Source organism: Grampus griseus (genome assembly GCF_964374135.1).
Source record: "Grampus griseus genome assembly, chromosome: 13".
NCBI classification, from domain to species: Eukaryota; Metazoa; Chordata; class Mammalia; order Artiodactyla; family Delphinidae; genus Grampus; species Grampus griseus.
In genome coordinates this window covers 721,538-747,878 of record NC_139007.1, presented here as the reverse complement: position 1 = coordinate 747,878, position 26,341 = coordinate 721,538, and positions in this window count along the sequence as shown.

Sequence of the window (26,341 nt, the reverse complement as noted above, 5' to 3'; positions counted from 1 at the left end):
CAAACAAATCTAGAAATAATAAGTTCTGGAGAGGGTGTGGAGAAAAGGAAATCCTTTACACTGTTGGTGGGAATGTAAGTCGGTACAACCACTGTGGAAAACAGTATGTAAGTTCCTTAAAAAACTAAAAATAGAGTTACCATATGATCCAGCAATTCCACTCCTGGTATATATCCAGAAAAAATTAAAACACTAATTCAATAAGATACATGCACCCCAGTGTTAATAACAGCACAATTTACGATAGCCAAGACGTGGAAACAACCCAATTGCCCATCAACAGATAACTGGCTGAAGAAAATGTGATATATATATATACACAGCGGAATATTAGTCATAAAAAAGAATGAAATAATGCCATTTGTAGCAACATGGATGGACCTACCTAGAGAATACTATGCTTAGTCAGACAAAGACAAACACTACATGATATCATTTATATGTGGAATCTAAAATATAATACAAATGAATCTGTATACAAATGAGAAACAGACTCATGGGTATAGAAAACAAATTTATGGTTACCAAAGGGGAAAGAGGTGGGGAGGGACAAATTAAGAGTTCGAAATTAACAGATACAAACTACTATACATAAAATAGATAAGAAACAAGGATTTACTGTATTGCACAGGGAACTATACTCAGTATCTGTAATACTGTATAATGGAATATAATCTGCAGAACAAACAAACAAAAACTAATCACTATGCTATACAACTGGAAGTAACACAATATTGTGAACCAAGTATACTTCAATAAAAAAAAAAAAGAAACTTGGGCTTCCCTGGTGGCACAGTGGTTGAGAGTCCGCCTGTCGATGCAGGGGACACGGGTTCGTGCCCCGGTCCGGGAAGATCCCACATGCCGTGGAGCGGCTAGGCCTGTGAGCCATGGCCGCTGAGCCTGCACGTCCGGAGCCTGTGCTCCGCAACGGGAGAGGCCACAACAGTGAGAGGCCCGCGTAACACAAAAAAAAAAAAAAAAAAAAGAAACTTGTCTTTGTTAATTATCTTAATACACACTTAAATATTGACTACATTCAGATCTACTACCTGTTTTAGTGGACATGAGAAGATTATAGAAAGTGTGCATACAATTGAAAAATACTGAGTGGAACCTAAATGTTCAAAAGCATTACATCTTAGAAATTGAGAACATTGCTGAGACTTATCAAAGTGTTTCCCCCTGCTCACCTGAAATAAAGATTCCAAAATTTGGAGGTCAGAAGTTAAGGGTGTTCTCCTGAATTTTCTCTGGAGGTTGGGCTCCAAATCTATGGTTACCATGACAGCAGAAAACACATTCAGCACTTTTTATTGTGAAGATTTAGCTCACTCCCTTAGTAGACGAGTTCCAGAGGGATTAGATTCAGGTTTTACTCATTTTTCTAATATTATTACTTTGTACCATATCAGGTTTCTTTTATTTTCCCTTTTCTTCCTACTTTCTTTTTTTTTTTTTAAGAATGTAACAAAATGTTTCCCAGATGCTAAAAAGTACAATGGAAAGAATCCCTTAATTAAATACTTTCATTTTGTATTTATTACATCATTGTTTTCATTCTCTGTGATGTCAGTTGAAGTTTAAGTGGAAGGCTATATAAGACAAAAGTTTTATAAATTAGTGTAGGATAACTAATAAATGCTGTAATATGGTACAGCAGCTAATGGCTGTTCAAACTCCAACAAGGAAAATTCTCTTACCTAATTCCCCTTAATTTATCACTCTAGAATTTCAGTTTGGTGATAGCACAGGGAAATATTTACAATTTTTAAAAGTAATGAACTACATATGCAGTAAGACAAAACTTAATAAATGTTAAGTCAAAGTCATTTTATGCTTCATGCACTTAAAAACACCAATATTTTGGGCAAATAACTTCCATGGGTTCAAAATAAATAAGCATTCTTACCAGCTTTAGAAAATCATATTTGAAAAAATATATATATATATTTACACAGAGGCACATATTGGAAACATTTGCACCTTAGAAAATGCTTTGCTTTGATCTTTATTCAAATTTTATTCAATTTTCAAATTCTACGGCAGGCTTCCAATAATTCCTTAACACACAAGCAAATACTAGCTTTATTTAATCAAGTTTATTTCTTCAGAATGTGCACATAGTTGTTATTGATTGCTTCCTATGTTAGCAAGAAACCAGGAGAACATTTGTGGGTGATACTGAAACCCAATGAACAAGAAGCAGCAGGAAACATGACAACACTTTTTATAGAAAGAAAAAAAGACATTCAGAACTCATAATGTGTTCTAGAGTAATTAACTTCTGCTTAACAGTCATGACACTACAGTAAACCAAATGTCAGGTTTTACATGAGTAAATGTGTAAATGAATTGTTGTTCTACCTGGTGTCATGATCTCAACAATCTAAATACCTTTGGCACTACCTTAGTACCAAAGAAATCACTTCTAGGGTTGGGAAGTACATTTTCTCCTTATCATGCCTATATTTTATATGATTAAGTTAAATCAAGTCTAAAGTGATAACAAAGTTATAGCGTATTTCTATTACAAATTCATCAGTTTTTAATGTAAACTTATATTGCAGTATAAAAGTTAAATTATTAGGTAAGGATAACTTAGTACATTATGGCTATTAAGATTAAAATAAAAATGTCTAATGAATTGAAGTTGAGCTTATCACTCAGATTCTTTTAGATATTCCTGGGATAACTGTGGGCATTGGCCTTAAGATTACATCCAATCTGCCTTACTTCAATTATCCTTTTCTTTACTTTTTGAATTATTTTCATCTCAGCTTTTCTTCACATCTAATTAGAGTTAGAAGTTTTCCAATGGCCTTTTTCTACCAACACCAAGAAGTTTTCCAATGGCCTTTTTCTACCAACACCATAACAAATAAATAAGTGCATTTTAAATGGTTGCTAATTCTTGGCAGCACAAATAATAACTCAGCTAAGGGATGGATATTTGGAAAATATACTTTACCCTTGAGCCACAACTCAAAAAAACATTGAGCTCGTTTTCAGGTATTCCCACAAAAAAGTTGAAATCTCAAGTTTCTAATAATTTTTCTAACCTCTAAACATGAAGGTATAACTGCCTTTACTGTATCAACATTATTCGAAGGTATATTCCAGACACGAAAGGACCAAACAGAGACCTCCTTAATACCTCTGAAGACAGATTTTCCAAGACTAGGTTTAAAATTTGGACCCAGGAAAGAAGAGAAGTTAAATACTTGTTACAGTTGTCCCTGCAGCCAACTAGGATGCTCCATTCTCCTCGCTTCTTGTGCCACCAGCTCCAAGGTCAGAGTCAGGAAAGATACCTCTACTTACATGGTGCCTGGGGAGGAAGGTTTGGGCCTCTTCCAACTTTCTAGAGGAATACAGGCTCTAACCTCCACCAAGACCCTGAAAGCGGGAAATTTCTCAAAGTTAGGCAGTGGGTTAAGATTCTGAAGTGCTGATAGAGAATAACACGTCCCCTGTATACGGCTTGCAAAGTGCTCCTCTAAGTAGCACACGTGCCACAGTTAGTCAGTCAGTTAGTGCACATGCTCGTTTTCGTGGCAGCAAGATAAAGGCTTTTCCTAACCTCACTACCATCTGAGAAACTGTGTCTATCTGGTTCCAGGAACACGATCCTTGGGGTTTTAGAGTACCTCTCAGTGAAGCTCCCTGTCATTCTGAGGCGGACCAGTAGAAAAAGATTCTCAAATTAATTCAACACACATTTCTGTGGGTCTACTGTGTGTAAGGCTCTGAATATCACTAAAGATAATAAGATGAATAAAACAAAGATGCTTCTTTCAAGACACTTATCATCTACTGAGTTTTCCACATTTCTAGTATAAAAAATATTCACTAATTGTTGACCTATAATATTATTATAAGGAAAAAGAAGCCTCTGGCAGAATCTGCTCAAGCCATGATTTAAATTTGGAAACAAGCTTAGTTTAGTTTATAAAAAAACAGAGTGTGATTATGGATAAACAGCCACTAGGGCACTAACCCATTTAATTTTCTTCTCAGACATGGTCAGAATGGAAAATATCTTTCCTTCATGAGCAACAAGTCATGGTATGGTGTAATACCAAAAGGGAATGAAAGCCACAAAGCAAAACTTTCCAGAGGACCACTGGAACCAGAGATCTTTCGGCAGACGTTATGATGAATTCTTTGGCCTGTTTGAGGAGTCACTGTCTTTGGGAGAAGTTTTCTGAGCTCCCAGCTCATGAATTGTTACGGACAGAGTAGGAACTGAGCAAGAGGAGTTGTGGGGATTCTGTTACTGAACCAAACTTGGATCCAGTTGCCTGCACATGGTAAAGCCAATCTACTGACCCTGGTTGTGGTGAAGGAAAGTGCAGAGTTTACTGCAGACGCCAAGCAAGGAGTCCAGGCAGCTAGTGCAAAAAAGACCTGAAATCTCCGAAGGCTTTCAACAAAAGGTTTTTAAAGACAGGGTGAGGAAGGAGGGTGTGTGGTGTGTGATCGGCTCGTGGACCTTCTTCTGATTCATTGGTGGTGGGGTAATGGGGAGTCAACATCATCAGTCTTCTGGATCCAAATGGTCTGGGATCTACATGCTTGTGGGCAGCATACAGTTAACTTCTTCCACTTGCTGGGGGTTTCAGTATCTGCAAAACAGTTCAAAGGACATGGCTCAGAATATTATCTTCGGCCCTCGAGGAGGAACTAAGGGTCCTTGACTTTGTTTAATGGCTATACTATTATTATTTTGTCTTGCTTGCCTGTTTTCCTTTCTTTCAGCATTTTCTCACTTCTCTGACTAAATTTACTCTTTGGAACTCGGGGAAGGCCTAGGAGGCTAAGGTTTTTCTACAGACAAGAGGCAGGCAGAGGACAAGGGGAGTAGGGTTCTGTTCTGGGAAGGCCCCATAAAGTCCTGCTCGGTTACATTTCTGCAGGAGCTGGCACAAAGGATTTCGGTGACTCTGAAAGGTGGAGCACTTGTCATTCTGGGCAATATTGCTTGGTGTTTGGTGGCAACATATTTGTGTGAAATGAGTGTCCTGATTAGGGAAACAGAAGCCGTGTGTCTGGCAAGACTTGGCTTCTAAAAGTCACGGCGGAAGATGTTAATTTCTGAGAAATGTATTAATGCATGCTACTACTACAGGTGTATTTTTCCTGACAGTAAAGCAGCCAGTCAACCACGAATACCAACAGCTCATAGTGATGGGTTTATACAGAGTAACTGGGGCCTGTGACTTTTCGAAACTCGCTGTTCTTTCAGAACATTGGTTCATTCAGTGGCTTGGCAGAATAAACCAGGGAAGGTTGGGTCCCAAGTCCAGGTAGATTAAGAGGTTAGGAAAATCCTGGAAACTGAACATGGAAGGAATGTCAGGCATTGCTTTCCATGGCACTATGGAACCATACCATAATTGTTTACTTCTCTTTCTCCACCACTAGACTACAAATTATTTGAGGGAAGAAAACTTATGTCTTTGTATTTATAGTGTCTAACACAATATTTGGGGCAGAATAAATATTTTCCAGTGAATGAATTCAGCAGCTAAGGACTAAATCAGAAGATAAATCTAAAGCTGGGGTGTTAGTCTATTAGAAGAGAAGAATAATTGGACCCAAATTATAATTGTAGCTACCACTATTAAGCTCTTCTCATTTGCCAACAGCTGTGATAAGCACTTTACACATATCATATAATCCTTACAGTACCCCTTTCAGCGAAGCACTGTCATACGTACTATCATAACTCCTATGATACAGACAAGGAAAATAAATAAAAGAAAAACAAAAAAAAAACACATACACAAAAAAATTCCACACAAAATGTTGTCCAAAGTCCCACAACTACTAAGGGTTGAATATCATAGCTTAAGGTTTCCTTTTTTCCCTTAAATAATAGATTTTATCTTTTTCAGAAGTTTTATGTTTACAGAAAATTGAGCAGATAATACAGAGAATTCCCACTTACCTCCTCATGGCCTGGATCACAGTTTCTGCTTTTATTAACTCTTGGCCTTAGGGTGGTATGTTTGTTATAACCGATGAACAAATATTCATACATTATTATTACCTGAAGTCCATGGTTTACATTAGGGTCCATGTTTTGTTCTGTACAGTTCTATGGACTTTGGCAAATGTGTAGCTTAACTTCTTAACCCCATGTCATGATAAAAAGATGCAATAAAGTCATTAGAAAGATGTTCAAACCAATACCAAGATCTTCTTATCACAGAGATGACAATTCTTCCAAATCAATCTGTGAAGGTATTGCAATTCTTATTGTACTACCAACAGAGTTTTCATGGAATCTGAAAAACGCATTCTAAAACTCAAATGGAAAGTGCCAAGAAGAGCCAGGAATTTTGAAGAAGGAGGATTATTCTTACCAGTTATCAAGTCTTACAATAAATCTATGCTAATAAAAACATGTGCTTATTACAATCAAATAGATAATCAAATAGTCCACTTAAAAGAGATGTGACTCTAGAAGCAGACCCACACATACATGGATTTTGATTTACGACAGAGGTGGTATTACAAATCAGGGGGGAAAGAGTAGACTATTCGATAAATGATACCGGCACAACTGACTCTCCATATGGGGGCCAAAAATTTTTATTATCCCCCCCCCAAATTCAGATGGAATAGATAATGAAGGCAGAAAATGAAATTATAAAACTTTCAAAAGTAAGCAGAGTAAAATAGCTTCATTACATCTTGGCAATGAAGGAATTCTTAAATAAGGCACAAACAGCACAATCCGTAAAGGAAAACTGATCAACTGGGTTACAATAAACTTTGAAACTTAGTATGACAAAAAGTACAGTAAACAAAGTGAGAAGACATGCACAAACTAGAAGAATCTTACAATTCATATGGCCAAAATAGGTATAACAAGTAAATAGAATTTATATCCAGATCAATAAGGAGAAGCTAGAGGAGGGGGCGGATGGCGCAATTGATTTAAAGAGAAGAGGAAAAATGGATGGCAGTTAATCTTAGATCAAAGAAATGCAAATTAAAAGCACTTGCTAGGCTATTACATACCCGTTACGTTAAGAAAACGGAAAAGTTTGACAATATCACGTATTAGTAAGGTGTGAATGAATAGAAATTCTTGCATATTCCTGGAGAGAAAATGGAGCAGGCATGGACTGCTAAGTCTTTAGCAGATCTTTTCTCCTCTTCCCGGACACACAGCCAGACCAGCAACTCGGGTTCTCTTGGGGTTAGATGTGGCCCTGTAACTGTTACCGGTGGGGAGGGATTGAATGCACACTCCCTTCTGGCCACCTAGGAATGAAATAGATGCTCAGGGAAACGTGGAAGCCACAGGTTAAAAATGACAGAATCCCTGACAGCATCATTACCTGAGTAGCTGCGTGGGGCAGTCTCACTCACCCAACTCTGCAAGTTACCTAGTGTTTGTTCAGGTAACTGTGAAGGTGTGAGCACATGCTGTTCTGGGCTTTTAGGTGAATGAAAAGTAAACTGCTATTGAATTGAAGTGCTATATTTCGGGGTCTGTTTGTTACTGCAACCCAGTCTACCCTAGACATGCATTTGGCGATATATAATATTCACATCCCCTATTTGCCAGCAACTCTGTTTCTAGGTATATTTAATCCCTAAAGAAACTCACGGTTATGTGAACAGGGATAACTGTTCAAGAATGTTCATTGCAGCAATGATGTTAACAGAGAGAACAATGGGGAAAAATTAACTCTCATAGAAGAATGGATAAACTGTGGTTTATTTAAAAAAAAAAGGAATACTATAGAGCAGGAATAATTAATTATTTAGATGCACATTATTAACATGGATGGGGTAAGTAAGAAAGCAAACTACACAATAATTATATTACAATAGCATCTATGTAAAAATGTAAAGATCAGCATATGAGGAACATTTATATATAATCCTTATTTGTAGTGAAAATGTAAAACTGAGAAGCACAATGAAAGCCACTAATTTCAGTACAGTAATTCTGGGGCTGGTATGGATAATTGTGTCCTGTTTTGCACGACCCTCTGGGGCACCGTTTATGTAAACTACAATGTTTACACAATCTGTGCAGTATCAGATGGCAGACCTGGGAAGGGAGGGAAGAAATATGGGGATAAATTTTAAATTGCACCCATAATTTATTTTGAGAGAAAGAGAGGAGGGAGGGGTGCTGATGTGGTCAGATGTTAACTTTACAGATGACTTTTTACTTGTATACTTTTGATACATATGAAGTGTTTTATAATTTAAAATAAAAAGGAAACTAAAAAAGGTCCCAAAAGCTATTCTCATTATTTCATTATGTAGTATTTCTGAAAATGTAAGAATATTTGGAAGCAAATGAAAAAATGAAATTTCTAATTTATACTTGTTTGTTAACTGTAAAGTTCTATGTATATATTGTGATTTGTCTATAGTATGTGTGCCATAAAGTAGGAATATCGTATACATAGGCTGCAAAATGACTGCTAGGGTTTGTAAGGATCTCTGTCAAAATAAAACTCATTACTCTCAGCTGTTTTCAAATAGGACTAGAGAGGGGTGTGTGTGAGACAGGTTGGGACCTGGGACCTGGGACCCTTTGCTGCAGTGCTTGCACCTGGACAAACATCTCCTGGAGCAACAAAATACAAAGAAACTATAAGGGACTAAAGATAACTGTATGCACCCACAGGGACTTACTGTATAGCACAGGGAACTCTACTCAATATTCTGTGACAACCTATGTGAGAAAAGAATCTAAAAAAAAATGAATATATGCATATGGATAACTGAATCTCTTTGCTGTACACCAGAAACTAACACAACATTGTAAATCAATTACACTCCAATAAAATTAAAATATTAAAAATAAATAAAACCGCGTGCATGTGAGTTGGGGTAAATTATGGACCAACTGCAAAAAGATGCAGAAAGACCCCCCGAAAAACCCCAACTACCACTTCTGAAGAGCGAGGAGCAAATACAGGGTGTCGGGAGCAAAAGCAGGGTACTGCCCATGCCCCCTGCACACTACACCACCTAAGGGGTGGGCAGACCACCTAAGCCATGCCTCCAGCCCGACCCCTGGATCCACCGTCATACTCACCCCATATAGGGAAGCAGCTCTCGCCCCCTCAGGGACCCAGCAAGGGAACCTGTTGCTTGTTCTCCCTCCCCTCTGCTGCAGCAGGGGCCCCAATAAAGCCTGGCCTGAATTTCTTGTCTGGCCTCTGATCAGCTTCTATTGACTGGGGAAGGCCAAGAACCTGGTATCAGGCGGAGCGTACACTCCGCCTGATACCAGCATGCTACAGCCATGGCTACAAGCATGGCTCTCGGTGGTGGGGTATGGTGCCTGAGACAAAGCACATCATATCTCTCCTCTGCCTAATACTTGCCCATCCGTAGTTATGAGTGAAGATGAAATCTGGCTTAAATAGTATAAAGGACAATCCAGAAGCACAAAAAAACAAAGTACACATTAAAGGGCAGGTTCCGTGTGGCAGCTTATATTTTGCAAACATGGCCACAGCAATATGTGCTTTTTTCCTTTTCTGGTTCCTGTAACCTACAATATTAGCAGTAATAAGAGACTTAAGGATATTTTAAATGAATATTTATTTGTAAAGCAATATTCTTTGTTCAATCCATTCATCCAGGAGATAAAACATCCTACACATAGTTTTGTGAAACGGCAGCTTCATTCAACAGCAGGCGGAAAGGTCCATGCAACCCAGTGGGTGTCTCCAGAGTGACTGCTGTGGTGGGGATGGGAAGCAGGTAATCAGCAGGACAAAGCCTGTGACGGAGTCTGTCCTACCGAGCGAAGTAATTCAGAACGAGAAAGACGAATACCGTATGCTGACACATATATACGGAATCTAAGAAAAAAAAAAACGGTCATGAAGAACCTAGGGGTAAGATGGGAATAAAGACACAGACCTACTAGAGAATGGACTTGAGGACATGGGGAGGGGGAAGGGTAAGCTAGGACAAAGTGAGAGAGTGGCATGGACATATATACACTACCAAATGTAAAATAGATAGCTAGTGGGAAGCAGCCGCATAGCACAGGGAGATCAGCTCAGTGGTTTGTGACCACCTAGAGGGGTGGGATAGGGAGGGTGGGAGGGAGGGAGAAGCAAGAGAGAAGAGATATGGGGACGTATGTATATGTATAACTGATTCACTTCGTTATAAAGCAGAAACTAGCACACCATTGTAAAGCAGTTATACTCCAATAAAGATGTTAAAAAAAAAAAAAAAGCCTGCGACAGTCTGTGGTGACTGACACAAAGAGGTGTGGGCAGACAGGCGTTTGTCCTCGTGGTAGAAGCGGAACAGTCACTGACTCAGGGGAATGAATCCAAATCTTGGCAGGGGACCACCCTAAGAAGGAATAAAAGTGCCAGAGAGATGGCCAGGAATGCCTGGGACTGGGACCCCGGCATAAAGTGGTCAGACATCCATAGCAGCAGAGAGGTGTTGGAGAGTACTTGATCTTTTTTTTTTTTTTTTCCAAAATATACAGTTTTTATTTTAAAATTTTGGAATAGATAATACACATACTTTGTAAAAAATACATTTAAAAGTATACAAGTCATTCGTTGAGAACTCTCTCCCACCCCAATCACTCCCCAGATGCAATGTCTAGTTTCTAGTGCCTCCTTCCAGAAGTACTTGATCTCAATTCATAGAAATTAGAGCTAGCAATGCTTAAATATAGTGACTGGTCATCCTGGGAAGCAAGGAAGGACTGAGTCTGAAGCTGTGTGGAGAAAATAGAAAACAGAAACCAGTGCAGCCCTACAACCTAGTGCGGAGGCAGCATCCAGAAGCAGGTTTGAAAAACGATGGAGGGAACAAATGACACTCCCGTTCTCCTCCCTTCCACCTTCGAATGTCACTGTTTATGACAATATGGAAATGTCACGTGTGCTGAAATGAAAGGGGGACAAATAATAACTCTATTAAAAAAAATTTACTGGAGTACAGTTGATTTGCAATGTTGTGTTAATTTCAGGTGTACAGCAAAGTGATTCAGCTATACGTATATGTATATTCATTCTTTTTAATATTCTTTTCTCATACAGGTTATCACAGAATATTGAGTAGAGTTCCCTGTGCTATACAGTAGGTCCTTGCTGGTTATCTGTCTTATATATAGTAGTGTGTGTTTGTTCATCCCAAGCTCCTGATTCATCCCCTCCCCCATGTTTCCCGTTATTTACAAAACAGAAACAGACTTACAGATATCGAAAATAACTCCATTTTGAGGGGCTATTTTCTTCAGGCTAATTTTCTTTCCTATCTCAAACTCCATTTTGCAAAGATTATATCTTCAATATTTTGACAAATTTTGGACAGAAAATATCAAACTAAATAACACCAATGTCAGGTTTCTGTTTATTACTTTTTTTTTTTTTTTTGATTCAGGATCTAGCAAAGTGCCTTGCAGAGCCGGATAAAATGTGGAGCATACGGTGCTTTGTGACAGCCTGGAGGGGTGGGATAGGGAGGGTGGGAGGGAGGGAGATGCAAGAGGGAAGACTTATGGGAACATATGCATATGTATAACTGATTCACTTTGTTATAAAGCAGAAACTAACACACCATTGTAAAGCAATTAGACCCCAATAAAGATGTTAAAAAAAAATGTGGAGCATACTACTAATTTTAATGATCAAAGCTGAATTGAACTAAGTTCTACTAATCATTGACTATATAATCCAGAAAAAAATTATTTCATGTCACATGGTTCCATATCTGTAAAACAGGACTGATGATAAATATTAGATGGTTTGTTATAAAGATTAAATAAGATGGTGTATTAATAGCATTTGATATAGGGTTTATCTTACAGTAGACAAAGTGAATGCTGGCTACAAATAAATACCTATGGAATCGAATATGTTTCATTTGTCCTTGTTCTCCTTTTTTTTTTTTGGAGACAATGAATTTTAATACCTGTTGGTTAACATGTTGCAGTTATTAAATCCTTGGCAACTTGCAAACTGCAACAATATTTCCACTTCAAGGAAATTTAAAAAAAACAGGTGATCATAGAAGTTCTGCTTCAGGTACTGCAGTACACTCGATCATTTTGGTCCATCCTTCCCACCATGAACAATTTTAAAAGCTGAGATTGAGGTAAACATAAAAATAACACTTTGAAGGCATTGGAGAGCAACTAAAGAAGTGAAATTTGTGGACCAAGATCCAGGAGAAGAGGGAAGCCAGGAGCGGTGAACCTGGCATTTGAAACTGCTTTCTTCCTTAAAGTGGTGGATAATTTCAGAGTCGGAAGCTGAGAACCTGAAAAGTTTTGTTTTCAGATTATTTTTGAATAGGTCATATATTCACAAGGTACAACATTTAAAATGTATATGGCAAGGAGAATAATGAAAGTTTCCTTCATCCCTTTTCTCCAAGATACTATTTCCCCTTTCTAGGAGGCTACCAGTGTTACCACTTTCTCGTGCAACCTTGTATATCTGAAAATGAGATTCCTCCCAGTGCACAGTGAGATATGCTCCATATATTTCCAGGGAGTGGAACGGCAGATCCACCAGAGCCTGCTGGAAGCCAGTTTACCACTTAAATAAAGCCATTACTTTATTTGTTTAGCCCCCTTTAACCAATATTCTTAAATATTTGCTTAAAATATATTGAGGAGAAACTAATTTTTAAATAAACAAGCGGATAACAACCCACTTACTTCCATTAGCTAGTCAGTGTTCAAAAAATTTGTAAAATAACTTCTAAAAGTTTTGTAGTTTTCGTCTCTCTCCAGTTTTCTTTTGTGAGTTTTCCAAACAAGACAAATTTGTAGTGGGTCTTGCAAAAATACTCAATGAAAATATGTTGGCAGAATGAGGACTTCTTAAAACCTCTACTACAACTGTTGTTTACATTGATTAGAGTGGGGACAATTTAATTTTTTCTCAGTGTTAGTTGACTCTGTGACCTAATTATAATTTATTATAATGATGACTTAATCCTGCTCAAATTACCCTCACACTGTTTTAATTGACATCCTTGTCCAAATATATGCTGTTTTTGTTCTTTTATATCCTTTTATTTTACATTCCGGTTTAAAAGTAGAAGCTTCCTGTTTTTATTTCCTACCTCATTCTATTTTTCCTATCTATTGAGTGTTTTTAATTCCTATTAATCTTTATTTTCACCTCAATCTTCTTCTCTACACTTTTTTCAATGTTAATTTTTTTATTACTGTTTACTCTATTTATGCTTTTAATTTTTGGCCTCACCGCACAGCATGTGGGATCCTAGTTCCCCAACCAGGGATCGAACCCACGCCCCCTGCATTGGAAGGGGGACTCTTAACCACTGGACCACCAGGGAAGTCCCTTCTTCTCTACATTTTAATTCATTCCATTTAAAAATTTCTTCTTAGCCATTGAATTTTTGTCCCTACTCCTTTATTGTTTATCGTGTGTTTTTATTATCGATTTATCTGTATAAGAGATAAGTACCAGAACTCAGTCAAAAAGAGGCATTGACAAGTTTACAGAAATTGATTTTCACTTTTAATAATGGGAAAGGCAAGGTTTTGAGGGATAATAGACAGCCATCATCTCCAAATTTGTCTTTATTACTGATTTTATTACTTTAGACTTTCCAGAAGGATTACGGCTTGTTTGTTTACCTCATTTCTTGGCTAAGGTTGGGAACTAAATTTCCCAGAATCCCTTTTCCTATATGGTTCCAGGTTAGAAATGGACAGAAGAATTTGTATGAGATTTGGAGAGTGACAGAAATTGAAGCCACTATGCTCAGAAGGTCATTGTTATCAGACTGGGTGACGGTAGGGGCAGAGATGCCCGGTGAGTCCCACATTTTCCTTTCTTCTCTCCAGGACATGTCTTGCCTCTCTTACCACCTGCTGGTCCTACTGACCACTGGCAGCCCCTGACCACCCACAAGGCACTTAGCTGAAGACCCAGGGGTGATGGCCACAGAAAGACAACTATTTCCCCAGAGGTGACGCTTGAAGCGATCTCTCCATCAGTACTCCTTCCACAATCCCACTTTGGCAAGCAGCTGTGCTTGTTTTCTTGAATTCCTCTACCATCTCCAGTTTGTCCACTCACACCAATGTTTCAGGTAGAAAGTTTAGTGCCTGTTTCTCTGATCGTGTCTCCCTTTGCAGATCTTCACTTTTGCAACTCCACTTATGCTTGTGTAAGGTCTAATTGTTATGATAAATCCCTTATTCTCTTTCTGTTTACAGTGGCTCTGTTTTCCTACTGATATACTTGGCATCTTTCTGTTCTGCCATCTTTACTGCTTCAACAATGTCTTTCCTCACGGCTGCAAAATGGCCACCATGACCAAGCATGATACCTTCACAGGACATTGCCAAAGCATAAAGCAGGAGTACTGGTGCTAAATATCTATCTCCTTACATTCTTCTCCTGGTTCAGGGAGGAAAAAATTTACCTCTGCAAAATTTCCCCTCAGTCTCATCAGTCAGAACAGTGATGTACCTTCCTCTGGTTACTGACAAAGGGGCTGCAGGCCACGATGGGCTTGGACCTGTGGTCTCGTTCCTCAGCTGCATATCGCGATAACCTAGGAGGCTTTCAAAACATATTTTCACCTGTGCCCAGCTTGCAGAGATTCTGATTTCATTGCTCTGGGGTGGTGCCCTGGCATCAATATTTGTAAAATTCTCTTACAGGGATTTAATGTGCAGCCATGATTGAGAGCCACTGCCTGGATCAAACATGATTCATTCTCTGGAGTTGTTGCACAACAAACAAAATCAGAGTTCTGTACAAGGAAAAAGGTGTAAAGGGCTGTGGGATAGGCCATCAAGAGCATCTTAGGATATGTTTTTATCTATTTAGATCAGCGGTCCCCAACCTTTTTGGCCCCAGGGACAGGTTCCATGGAAGACAACTTTTCCACAGAAGGGGCTTGGGAGGTGGGAGCGATAGTTCAGGCGGTAATGCCAGTGGCAATGGGGAGCAATGGGGAGCGGCAGATGAAGTTTCTCTGGCTCATCCACTGCTCACCTCCTGCTGTGCGGCCCGGTTCCTAAGAGGCCAAGGACCATTATCTGTCTACGGCCTTGGGGTTGGGAACCCCTGATCTAGACTATCTCATCTAAGGATGATCTATAAGATAGCAAGAAATATGACTAAAATTCCCACCTGGTGTGCATGCTATCGCTAAGCTCTACCAGATTCTACGTAAGTTATTTAATGCATATGTTCCATTTTGATCAACTTTAGGGATGCAGTAGGACAGCTCTTCTCCCATCCTTTACTACTTGAGGTAAAGCTATCTGAATCCACTACCAAACCACGTTACACAGGGCTCAAGAAATAACTATTCCTTGGTGGGCACATACAATTTTGAAAAGCTAAATAAATGTACAAATCACTTATCAAGAGAATTCTTAAGTGATTTCCAGAAATTTCCTAGTTATGTTAAGGATTTGACTACTGATATTCCAGTTAGATAAACTATAAAATGCTAAAGGTTTGGACACTGGTCAGAATATCCCAGTCCAGCTACATCTTTGTTAAAAAAGCGTTTGCTAAGAGCTGCAGGGGGCGGGGAAAGAACTTTGAATGTAAGAAAATGTGTTTTCCAATATGCCGGTTACTTTTGCAATCAAATCAGTATTAAAAATATTAGTCCCTGTGACGCACACTCTAGGGATCTACCAAATCTAAAGTATTGATTTATATACCCGGGCACTCATTTGCATCATAGTTTTCAATACATAAGTTCTTCAAGGATAGGCAAGCAAAATTCACCATTTTGTTTTGTTTTGTTTTTTAAGGAAATCATGCTTAACCAGTACCTGAAAGTAGGAGAAGCTGTAGGCTATTCTTTACTACAGCACAAGTTTGCTCAGAAAGAATATTGGTTTTAAAATTTTATGTTTATTTTTTTAAATTAAAAAAAACTGAGCTATAGGTGATTTACAATATTATATTAATTTCAGGTGTACAACATAGTGATTCACAATTTTATAGATTACACTCCATTCAAAGTTATTATAAAAGGCTGGCTTTATTCCCTATGCTGTACAACATATCCTTGTAGCTTATTTACTTTATAGTAAGTAAGGTAATTTGTACCTCTTAACCCCTACCCCTACCTTGCCCCTCTCCTCAATCCTCTCCCCACTGGTAACTACTATTTTATTCTGCTTCTGTTTTGATATGTTCATTCATTTGTTTTATTTTTTAGAGTTCACATATAAACGATAACATACAGTATTTGTTTTTCTCTGCCTGACTTATTTCACTAAGCATAAAACCCTCCAGGTCCATCCATGTTGTTGCAATGGCAAAATTTCATTTTAATTGAGAAAAAACCTATAAGTTAAAAAACATGCCAACCAATTGCAATGTAGGGAATTCATGTGGATCCTAGGTTGCACAGTCTTAAAATAAATTCATGAGATGATCAAGGAAGATTATTTTATTTTTTATTGGTTTAGAACATTATAAACTAATGTATATAATATTTTATTTCATGTATACAATATTATATTTCAACATTCATATACACTACAGTGTACTCACCACCAAAAGTTTAGTTTCCATCTGTCACCATACAGTTGATCCCCTTTACCCATTTCAACCTCCCTCCAGCCCGTTTCTCCTCTGGTAACCACTTCTCTGTTCCATGTATCTAAGTGTTTTTGTTTGGTTTGTTCACTTATCTTGCTTTTGTTTTGTTTTGAATATTCCACATATGAGTGAAATTATATGGTATTTCTCTGTCTGACTTATTTCACTTAGTATTATATCCTCAAGATCTTTCCATGTTATCACAAACGGCAAGATTTCATCTTTTTTCTGGCTGAGTAGTATTCCATTGCATACCACATCTTCTTTATCCATTTGTCTATAGATGGGCACTTAGGTTGTTTCTGCATCTTGGGTATTGTAAATAATGCTGCTATGAACATTGGGGTGCATGTATGTTTTTGAATTAGTGTTTTCATTTTTTCTGGATATGTGCCAGGAGTGGAATTGCTGGATCATATGGTAACTCTGTTTTTAGTTTTCTAAGGAACCTCTATACTGTTCTCCATAGTGGCTGCACCAATTTACATTCCCACCAACAGCGTATTAAAGTTCTGCTTTCTCCACATCCTCACCAACACTTGTCATTTCTTGCCTTTTTTTTTTTTTTTTTGTGGTACTCGGGCCTCTCACTGTTGTGGCCCCTCCCACTGCACAGGCTCAGTGGCCATGGCTCACGGGCCCAGCCGCTCCGCGGCATGTGGGATCCTCCCAGACCAGGGCACGAACTCGTGTCCCCTGCATCGGCAGGCGGACTCCCAACCACTGCACCACCAGGGAAGCCCCTTGCCTTTTTGATAATAGGACAATCAGGGAAAATTGTACTGTGATTGACTACTTTTTTTTTTTTTTTTTGCGGTACGCGGGCCTCTTACTGTTGTGGCCTCTCCCGTTGCAGAGCACAGGCTCCGGACGCGCAGGCTCAGAGGCCATGACTCACGGATCCAGCCGCTCCGCGGCATGTGGAATCTTCCCGGACCGGGGCAGGAACCCGTGTCCCCTGCATGGGCAGGCGGACTCTCAACCACTGCGCCACCAGAGAAGCCCTTGTACAGTGGTTGGATTCTTGATCTCACTGGGTGTTTGATGATCTTAAGCAATTATTAATTTTTAGGTGTGATAATGATATTGTGATATGTTTAGAAAAGATAAATTATTTTTTTGGCAATGCACACCAAAATATATTCAGATGAAATGATGTTATATCCAGCAATTGCTTCAAATAACCCAGTTTGACAGGGTATTCTTGTATTAAGTACCTACTGCTGCATAACAAATTACCCCCCAAATTTATCAGCTTAAAGCAGCAAACACTGATCTCACAGTTTCTGTGGGTCAGGAGTTCAGAAGTAGCTTAGAGGCATGGCTCTGGCTGAGCATCTCCATAGTCATCTGAAGGCTGGAGGATCCGCTCCTGTGTTTACTCAGTAATTGCAGGCTAACCTCAGTTCCTCACTGGCTGTAGCTGGAGGCCTCATTTTCTTTCCTTCCCAAAGACTGCTTGGGTGTCCTGAAGATGCGGCCGCTGGCTTGCCCCAGAGCAGAGCCCAAGATGAAAGCTGTGGTCTCTTATAACCTAATCTCAGGAGTGATATACCATCACTTCTGCCACATTTCATTGTTCATGCAGGCCAACCCTGGCACAACATAGAAGGCATCACTGATAGGTACAAATACAGAGAGGTAAGGGTCATTATGGCCCATCTTAGAAACTGGCCACCACATTGACTCAGTGCTTTATGGGCTTAGGTCAGGCCTCCACCTGTCCTCATACCTCCATAAACAAAACCCTTACTGGTGGTCCATCAAGGTATTTCTGGTCTCTGATTTTGGCATTGGCTCAGAGTGATGGGTATTTTCCTTTCCTCAGGGTAGGGTCAACCATTAAACAGACTCTAGGCAAGGTCTGAGGGAAGATTCACCGAAAACAGTGGTGGAAGAGTGCAGGGTATTTTCTTAAAGAAACCAGGTCCCTTCGGACTCTGAGCTGGCTTAGATTGGGGAATTGGGTAAAAGATCAAAAAGTCCCACTACAATGACTTGTTTTTTGACAAGAAGACCTATAATTTTCCATCTATGTATGTCAAGTAGCACCTTAGTAAGCTGCCCATCTATTTCATTTCTAGGGATTCCATGACGAATTAGCCATCACCACAGATCTCAGGGACAAAACCCTCTAATTACCATTTCATCACTGTGGCTTAGGGACGTAATATCCCCTATCTTATCTCTGACAGTCCACAGCTGTCACCTGACCACTAACACTCCAAGATTTCATTATTCCCCTGGAGTTGGGCAATCCAACTGCTTTCCTGTGATATTATTTCTTAATACTATTATTGCAAATGGCAAGTCCTCTGCAGAGACTGTGGTTCAGGTTGTAGATAATAGACTCACAGCAACATGTCCAATTTCTTTAGCATTTGAATACCTTTCTCTAAAGCACTGGTTCTGAAAGGGTTATCCTAGGACTAGCCGCAGCACCTGAGAACTTGCTAGAAATTCAGACCCTCAGGCCCTCTTCACACCTATTAAATAGAAATTCTGGGGGTAGGGCCTAGCAATCTGTTTTAATATGCCCTCCAGTGATTCTGATGCAGGCATAAATTTGAGAATCACTGTCTTTGTGAATAAGGGTAGGGTAGAAGTTGACTAGCCTCAAAATGTCTTAAAATTTTCCCTATCATTGCTTACTTTCAAAAAATAAAATGTCATCATTCAGAAAGAGGAATCACATTTATTTTGGGCAAACATAAAATATAAGAAAACTGTGGAAAGAGGTTGAAGAAGTGAGTATTTTTTTAACATCTTTATTGGAGTATAATTGCTTTACAATGGTGTGTTAGTTTCTGCTGTATAACAAAGTGAATCAGATATACATATACATATATCCCCATATCTCCTCCCTCTTGCGTCTCCCGCCCACCCCTCTAGATGGACACAAAGTAAAGAGCTGATCTCCCTATGCTATGCAGCTGCTTCCCACTAGCGATCTATTTTACAGGTGGCAGTGTACGTAAGTCCATGCCATTCTCTCACTTCATCCCAGCTTACCCTTCCCCCTCCCTGTGTCCTCAAGTCCATTCTCTATGTCTGCCTCTTTATTCATGACCAGCTCCTATGTTCTTCAGAAACATTGTGGGTTTTTTTAGATTCCATATATATGTGTTAGCATACAGTATTTCTTTTTCTCTTTCTGACTTACTTCACTCTATATGACAGTCTCCATGTCCATTCAACTCACTACAAATAACTCAATTTCATTTATTTTTATGGCTGAGTAATATTCCTTTGTATATATGTGCCACATCTTCTTTATCCATTCATCTGTTGATGGACACTTAGGTTGCTTCCATGTCCTGGCAATTGTAAATAGTGCTGCAATGAACATTGTGGTACATGACTCTTTCTCAGTTATGGTTTTCTCAGGGTATATGCCCAGTAGTGGGATTGCTGGGTTGTATGGTAGTTCTATTTTGAGTTTTTGAAGGAACCTCCATACTGTTCTATGCAGTGGCTGTACCAATTTACATTCCCACCAGCAGTGCAAGAGTGTTCCCTTTTCTCCACACCCTCTCCAGCATTTATTGTTTCTAGATTTTTTGATGATGGCCATTCTGACTGGTATGAGGTGATACCTCCTTGTAGTTTTGATTTGCATTTCTCTAATGATTAGTGATGTTGAGCATTCTTTCATGTATTTGTTGACAGTCTGTGTATCTTCTTTGGAGAAATGTCTATTTAGGTCTTCTGCCCATTTTGGATTCAGTTGTTTGTTTTTTTAATATTGAGCTGCATGAGCTGCTTGTGAAGTTTGGAGATTAATCCATTGTCAGTTGCTTAATTTGCAAATATTTTCTCCCATTCTGAGGGTTGTCTTTTTGTCTTGTTTATGGTTTCCTTTGCTGTGCAAAAACGTTTAAGTTTCATTAGGTCCCGTTTGTTTATTTTTATTTCCATTTCTCTAGGAGGTGGGTCAGAAAGGATCTTGCTGTGATTTATGTCATAGAGTGTTCTGTCTATGTTTTCCTCTAAGAGTTTTATAGTGTCTGGCCTTACATTTAGGTCTTTAATCCATTTTGAGTTTATTTTTGTGTATGGTGTTAGGGAGTGTTGTAATTTCATCCTTTTACATGTAGCTGTCCAGTTTTTCCAGAACCACTTATGGAAGAGGCTGTCTTTTCTCCATTGTATATTCTTGCCTCCTTTATCAAAGATAAGATGACAGTATGTACATGGCTTTATCTCTGGGGTTTCTATTCTATTCCATTTATCTATATTTCTGCTTTTGTGCCACTACCATACTGTCTTGATGACTATAGCTTTGTAGTACAGTCTGAAGTCTGGGAGCTTGATTCCTCCAGCTCCATTTTTCTTTCTCAAGATTGCTTTGGGGAGAGGGGAAGATGGTGGAAGAGTAGGACGCAGAGATCACCTTCCTCCCCACAGATATACCAGAAATACATCTACACGTGGAGCAACTCCTACAGAACACCTACTGAATGCTGGCAGAAGACCTCAGACTTCCCAAAAGGCAAGAAACACCCCACATACCTGGGTAGGGCAAAAGAAAAAAAGAAAAAACAGAGACAAAAGAATAGGGCTGGGACCTGCACCAGAGGGAGGGAGCTGTGAAGGAGGAAAGGTTTCCACATACTAGGAAGCCCCTTCGCGGGCAGAGACTGCGGGTGGCAGAGCCGGGAGCTTCGGAGCCACGGAGGAGAGCACAGCAACAGGGGTGCGGAGGGCAAAGCGGGGAGATTCCCGCACAGAAGATCGGTGCCAACCGGCACTCACCAGCCTGAAAGGCTTGTCTGCTCACCCGCCGGGGCGGGCGAGGCTGCGAGCTGAGGCTCCGGCTTTGGTTGGAGCGCAGGGAGAGGACTGGGGTTGGCTGTGTGAACACAGCCTGAGGGGGTTAGTGCACCACAGCTAGCCGGGAGGAAGTCCGGGAAAAGGTCTGGAGCTGCCGAAGAGGCAAGAGACTTTTTCTTCCCTCTTTGTTTCCTGGTGCGCGAGGAGAGGGGATTAAGAGCCCTGCTTAAAGGAACTCCAGAGACGGGTGCAAGCCGCGGCTAAAAGCGTGGACCCCAGAGACGGGCGGGAGACGCTCAGGCTGCTGCTGCCGCCACCAAGGAGCCTGTGTGCGAGCACAGCTCACTATCCACACCCCTCTTCTGGGGAGCCTGTGCAGCCCGCCACTGCCAGGGTCCCGGGATCCAGGGACAACTTCCCTGGGAGAACGCACGGCGCGCCTCAGGCCAGTGCAACGTGACGCCAGCCTCTGCCACCACAGGCTCGCCCTGCACTCTGTGCCCCTCCCTCCCCCCCGCCTGAGTAAGCCAGAGCCCCCGAAGCAGAGGATCCTTTAACCCCGTTCTGTCTGAGCAAAAAACAGACGCCCTCCAGCGACCTACACGCAGAGGCAGGGCCAAATCCAAAGCTGAGCTCCTGGGAGCTGTGAGAACAAAGAAGAGAAATGGAAATCTCTCCCAGCAGCCTCAGAAGTAGCGGATTAAAGCTCCACAATCAACTTGATGTACCTGCATCTGTGGAATACATGAATAGACAACCAATCATCCCAAATTGAGGAGGCAGATTTTGAGAGCATGATTTATGATTTTTTTCCCCTTTTCCTCTTTTTGTGAGTGTGTATGTGTATGATTCTGTGTGAGATTTTGTCTGTATAGCTGTGCTTCCACCATTTGTCCTAGGGTTCTATCTGTCCGTTTTTTTAAAAAATTTTTTTCCTTAATAATTAATTTTAATTTTAATAACTTTATTTTACATTACCTTATCTCCTTTCTTTCTTTCTTTCTTTCTTTCTTTCTTTCTTTCTTTCTTTCTTTCTTTCTTTTCTTTCTTTCTATCCTTCCTTCCCTCTGTTAGACGACAAATCATCCCAAATTGAGGAGGTGGACTTTGAGAGCAAGATTTATGATTTTTTCCCCTTTTCCTCTTTTTGTGAGTGTGTATGTGTATGCTTCTGTGTGAAATTTTGTCTGTATAGCTTTGCTTCCACCATTTGTCCTAAGGTTCTATCCGTCCGTTATTTTTTTCTTAATAATTATTTTCTAATTTAATAATTTATTATATTTTACTTTATTTTACTTTATCTTCTTTCTTTCTTTCTTTTTTCCTTCCTTCCCTCCTTCCTTCCTTCCTTCTTTCCTCCCACCATCCCTCTTTCCCTCTCTCCTTCCCTCCTTTCTTTCTTTCTTTCCTTCTATTCTTCTTTCCTTCTTTTCTTCTTTCTTTCTTTCTTTCTTCCTTCCTTCCTTCTTTCCTTCCTTCCTTCCTTCTTTCCTTCCCTCCTTTCTTTCTATCTTTCTTTCTTTCTTTCTTTCTTTCTTTCTTTCTTTCTTTCTTCTAATTCTACTAATTCTTTCTCTCTACATTTTCTCCCTTTTATTCTGAGCCGTGTGGATGAAAGGCTCTTGGTGCTGCAGCCAGGAGTCAGTGCTGTGCCTCTGAGGTGGGAGAGCCAACTTCAGGACACTGGTCAACAAGAGACCTCCCAGCTCCACATAATATAAAATGGCGAAAATCTCCCAGGGATCTCCATCTCAAAACCAGCACCCAGCTTCACTCAACGACCAGCAAGCTACAGTGCTGGACAACCTATGCTAATCAACTAGCAAAAGAGGAACACAACCCCACCCATTAGCAGAGAGGCTGCCTACAATAATAATAAGTCCACAGACACCCCAAAACACACCACCAGACGTGGACCTGCTCACCAGAGAGACAAGATCCAGCCTCATCCTCCAGAACACAGGCACTAGTCCCCTCCACCAGGAAGCCTAAACAACACACTGAACCAACTTCAGGCACTGGGGATAGACATCAAAAACAACGGGAACTACGAACCTGCAGCCTGCAGAAAGGAGATCCCAAACACAGTAAGATAAGCAAAATGAGAAAACAGAAAAACACACCACAGATGAAGGAGCAAGATAAAAACGAACCAGACCTAACAAATGAAGAGGAAATAGGCAGTCTACCTGAAAAAGAATTCAGAATAATGATAGTAAAGATGATCCAAAATCTTGGAAATAGAATAGACAAAATACAAGAAACATTTAACAAGGACCTAGAAGAACTAAAGATGAAACTAACAATGATGAACAACACAATAAATGAAATTAAAAATACTCTAGATGGGACCAATAGCAGAATAACTGAGGCAGAAGAACGGATAAATGACCTGGAAGATAAAATAGTGGAAATAACTACTGCAGAGCAGAATAAAGAGAAAAGAATGAAAAGAATTGAGGGCAGTCTCAGAGACTTCTGGGAAACATTAAACGCACCAGCGTTCAAATTATAGGGGTTCCAGAAGAAGAAGAGAAAAAGAAAGAGACTGAGAAAATATTTGAAGAGATTATAGTTGAAAACTTCCCTAATATGGGAAAAGAAATAGTTAATCAAGTCCAAGAAGCACAGAAGAGTCCCAAAAAGGATAAATCCAAGGAGAAATATGCCAAGACACATATTAATCAAACTGTCAAAAATTAAGTACAAAGAAAGCATATTAAAAGCAGCAAGGGAAAAACAACAAATAACACACAAGGGAATCCCCATAAGGTTAACAGCTGATCTCTCAGCAGAAACTCTGCAAGCCAGAAGGGTGTGGCAGGACATACTGAAAGTGATGAAGGAGAAAAACCTGCAACCAAGATTACTCTACCCAGCAAGGATCTCATTCAGATTTGATGGAGAAATTAAAACCTTTACAGACAAGCAAAAGCTGAGAGAGATCAGCACCACCAAACCAGCTTTACAACAAATGCTAAAGGAACTTCTCTAGGCAAGAAGCACAAGAGAAGGAAAAGACCTACAATAACGAACACAAAACAATTTAGAAAATGGGAATGGGAACATACATATCGATAATTACCTTAAATGTAAATGGACTAAATGCTCCAAACAAAAGACACAGATTGGATGAATGGATACAAAAACAAGACCCATATATATGCTGTCTACAAGAGACGCACTTCAGACCTAGAGACACATATAGACTGAAAGTAAGGGGATGGAAAAAGATATTCCATGCAAATGGAAACCAAAAGAAAGCTGGAGTAGCAGTTGTCATATCAGACAAAATAGACTTTAAAATAAAGACTATTAGAGGAGACAAAGAAGGACACTACATAATGATCAAGAGATTGATCCAAGAAAAAGATATAACAATTGTAAATATTTATGCACCAAACATAGGAGCACCTAAATACATAAGGCAAATACTAACAGCCATAAAAGGGGAAATCGACAGTAACACATTCATAGTAGGGGACCTTAACACCCCACTTTCACCAATGGACAGATCATCCAAAATGAAAATAAGGAAACACAAACTTTAAATGATACATTAAACAAGATGGACTTAGTTGATATTTATAGGACACCCCATCCAAAAACAACAGTATACACATTTTTCTCAAGTGCTCATGGAACATTCTCCAGGATAGATCATATATTGGGTCACAAATCAAGCCCTGGTAAATTTAAGAAAATTGAAATCATATCAAGTATCTTTCCCGACCACAATGCCATGAGACTAGATATCAATTACAGGAAAAGATCTGTAAAAAATACAAACACATGGAGGCTACACAGTACACTACTTAATAACGAAGTGATCACTGAAGAAATCAAAGAGGAAACCAAAAAATACCTAGAAACAAATGATAATGGAGACACGACGACCCAAAACCTATGGGATGCAGCAAAAGCAGTTCTAAGAGGAAAGTTTATAGCAATACAAGCCCACCTTAAGAAACAGGAACTATCTCGAATAAACAACCTAACCTTGCACCTAAATCAGTTAGAGAAAGAAGAACAAAAAATCCCCAAAGTTAGCAGAAGGAAAGAAATCATAAAAATCAGATCAGAAATAAATGAAAAAGAAATGAAGGCAACAGTAGCAAAGATCAATAAAACTACAAGCTGGTTCTTTGAGAAGATAAACAAAATTGATAAACCATTAGCCAGACTCATCAAGAAAAAAAGGGAGAAGACTCAAATCAATAGAATTAGAAATGAAAAAGGAGAAGGAACAACTGACCCTGCAGAAATACAGGAGAGGATGAGAGATTACTACAAGCAACTCTATGCCAATAGATTGGACAACCTGGAAGAAATAGTCAAATTCTTAGAAATGCACAACCTGCCAAGACTGAAGCAGGAAGAAATAGAAAATATGAACAGACCAATCACAAGCACTGAAATTGAAACTGTGATTAAAAATCTTCCAACAAAAAAAAGCCCAGGATCAGATGGCTTCACAGGCGAATTCTATCAAACATTTAGAGAAGAGCTAACACCTATCCTTCTCAAACTCTTCCAAAATATAGCAGAGGGAGGAACACTCCCAAATTGATTCTACAAGGCCACTATCACCTTGATACCAAAACCAGACAAGGATGTCACAAAGAAAGAAAACCACAGGCCAATATCACTGATGAACATAGATGCAAAATTCCTCAACAAAATACTTGCAAACAGAATCCAACAGCACATTAAAAGGATCATACACCATGATCAAGTGGGGTTTATTCCAGGAATGCAAGGATTCTTCAATATACGCAAATCAATTAATGTGATAAACCGTATTAACAAATTGAAGGAGAAAAACCATATGATCATCTCAATAGATGCAGAGAAAGCTTTTGACAAAATTCACCACCGATTTTTGATAAAAAAAAACCCTGCAGAAATTAGGCATAGAGGGAACTTTCCTCAACATAATAAAGGCCATATATGACAAACTCACAGCCAACATCATCCTC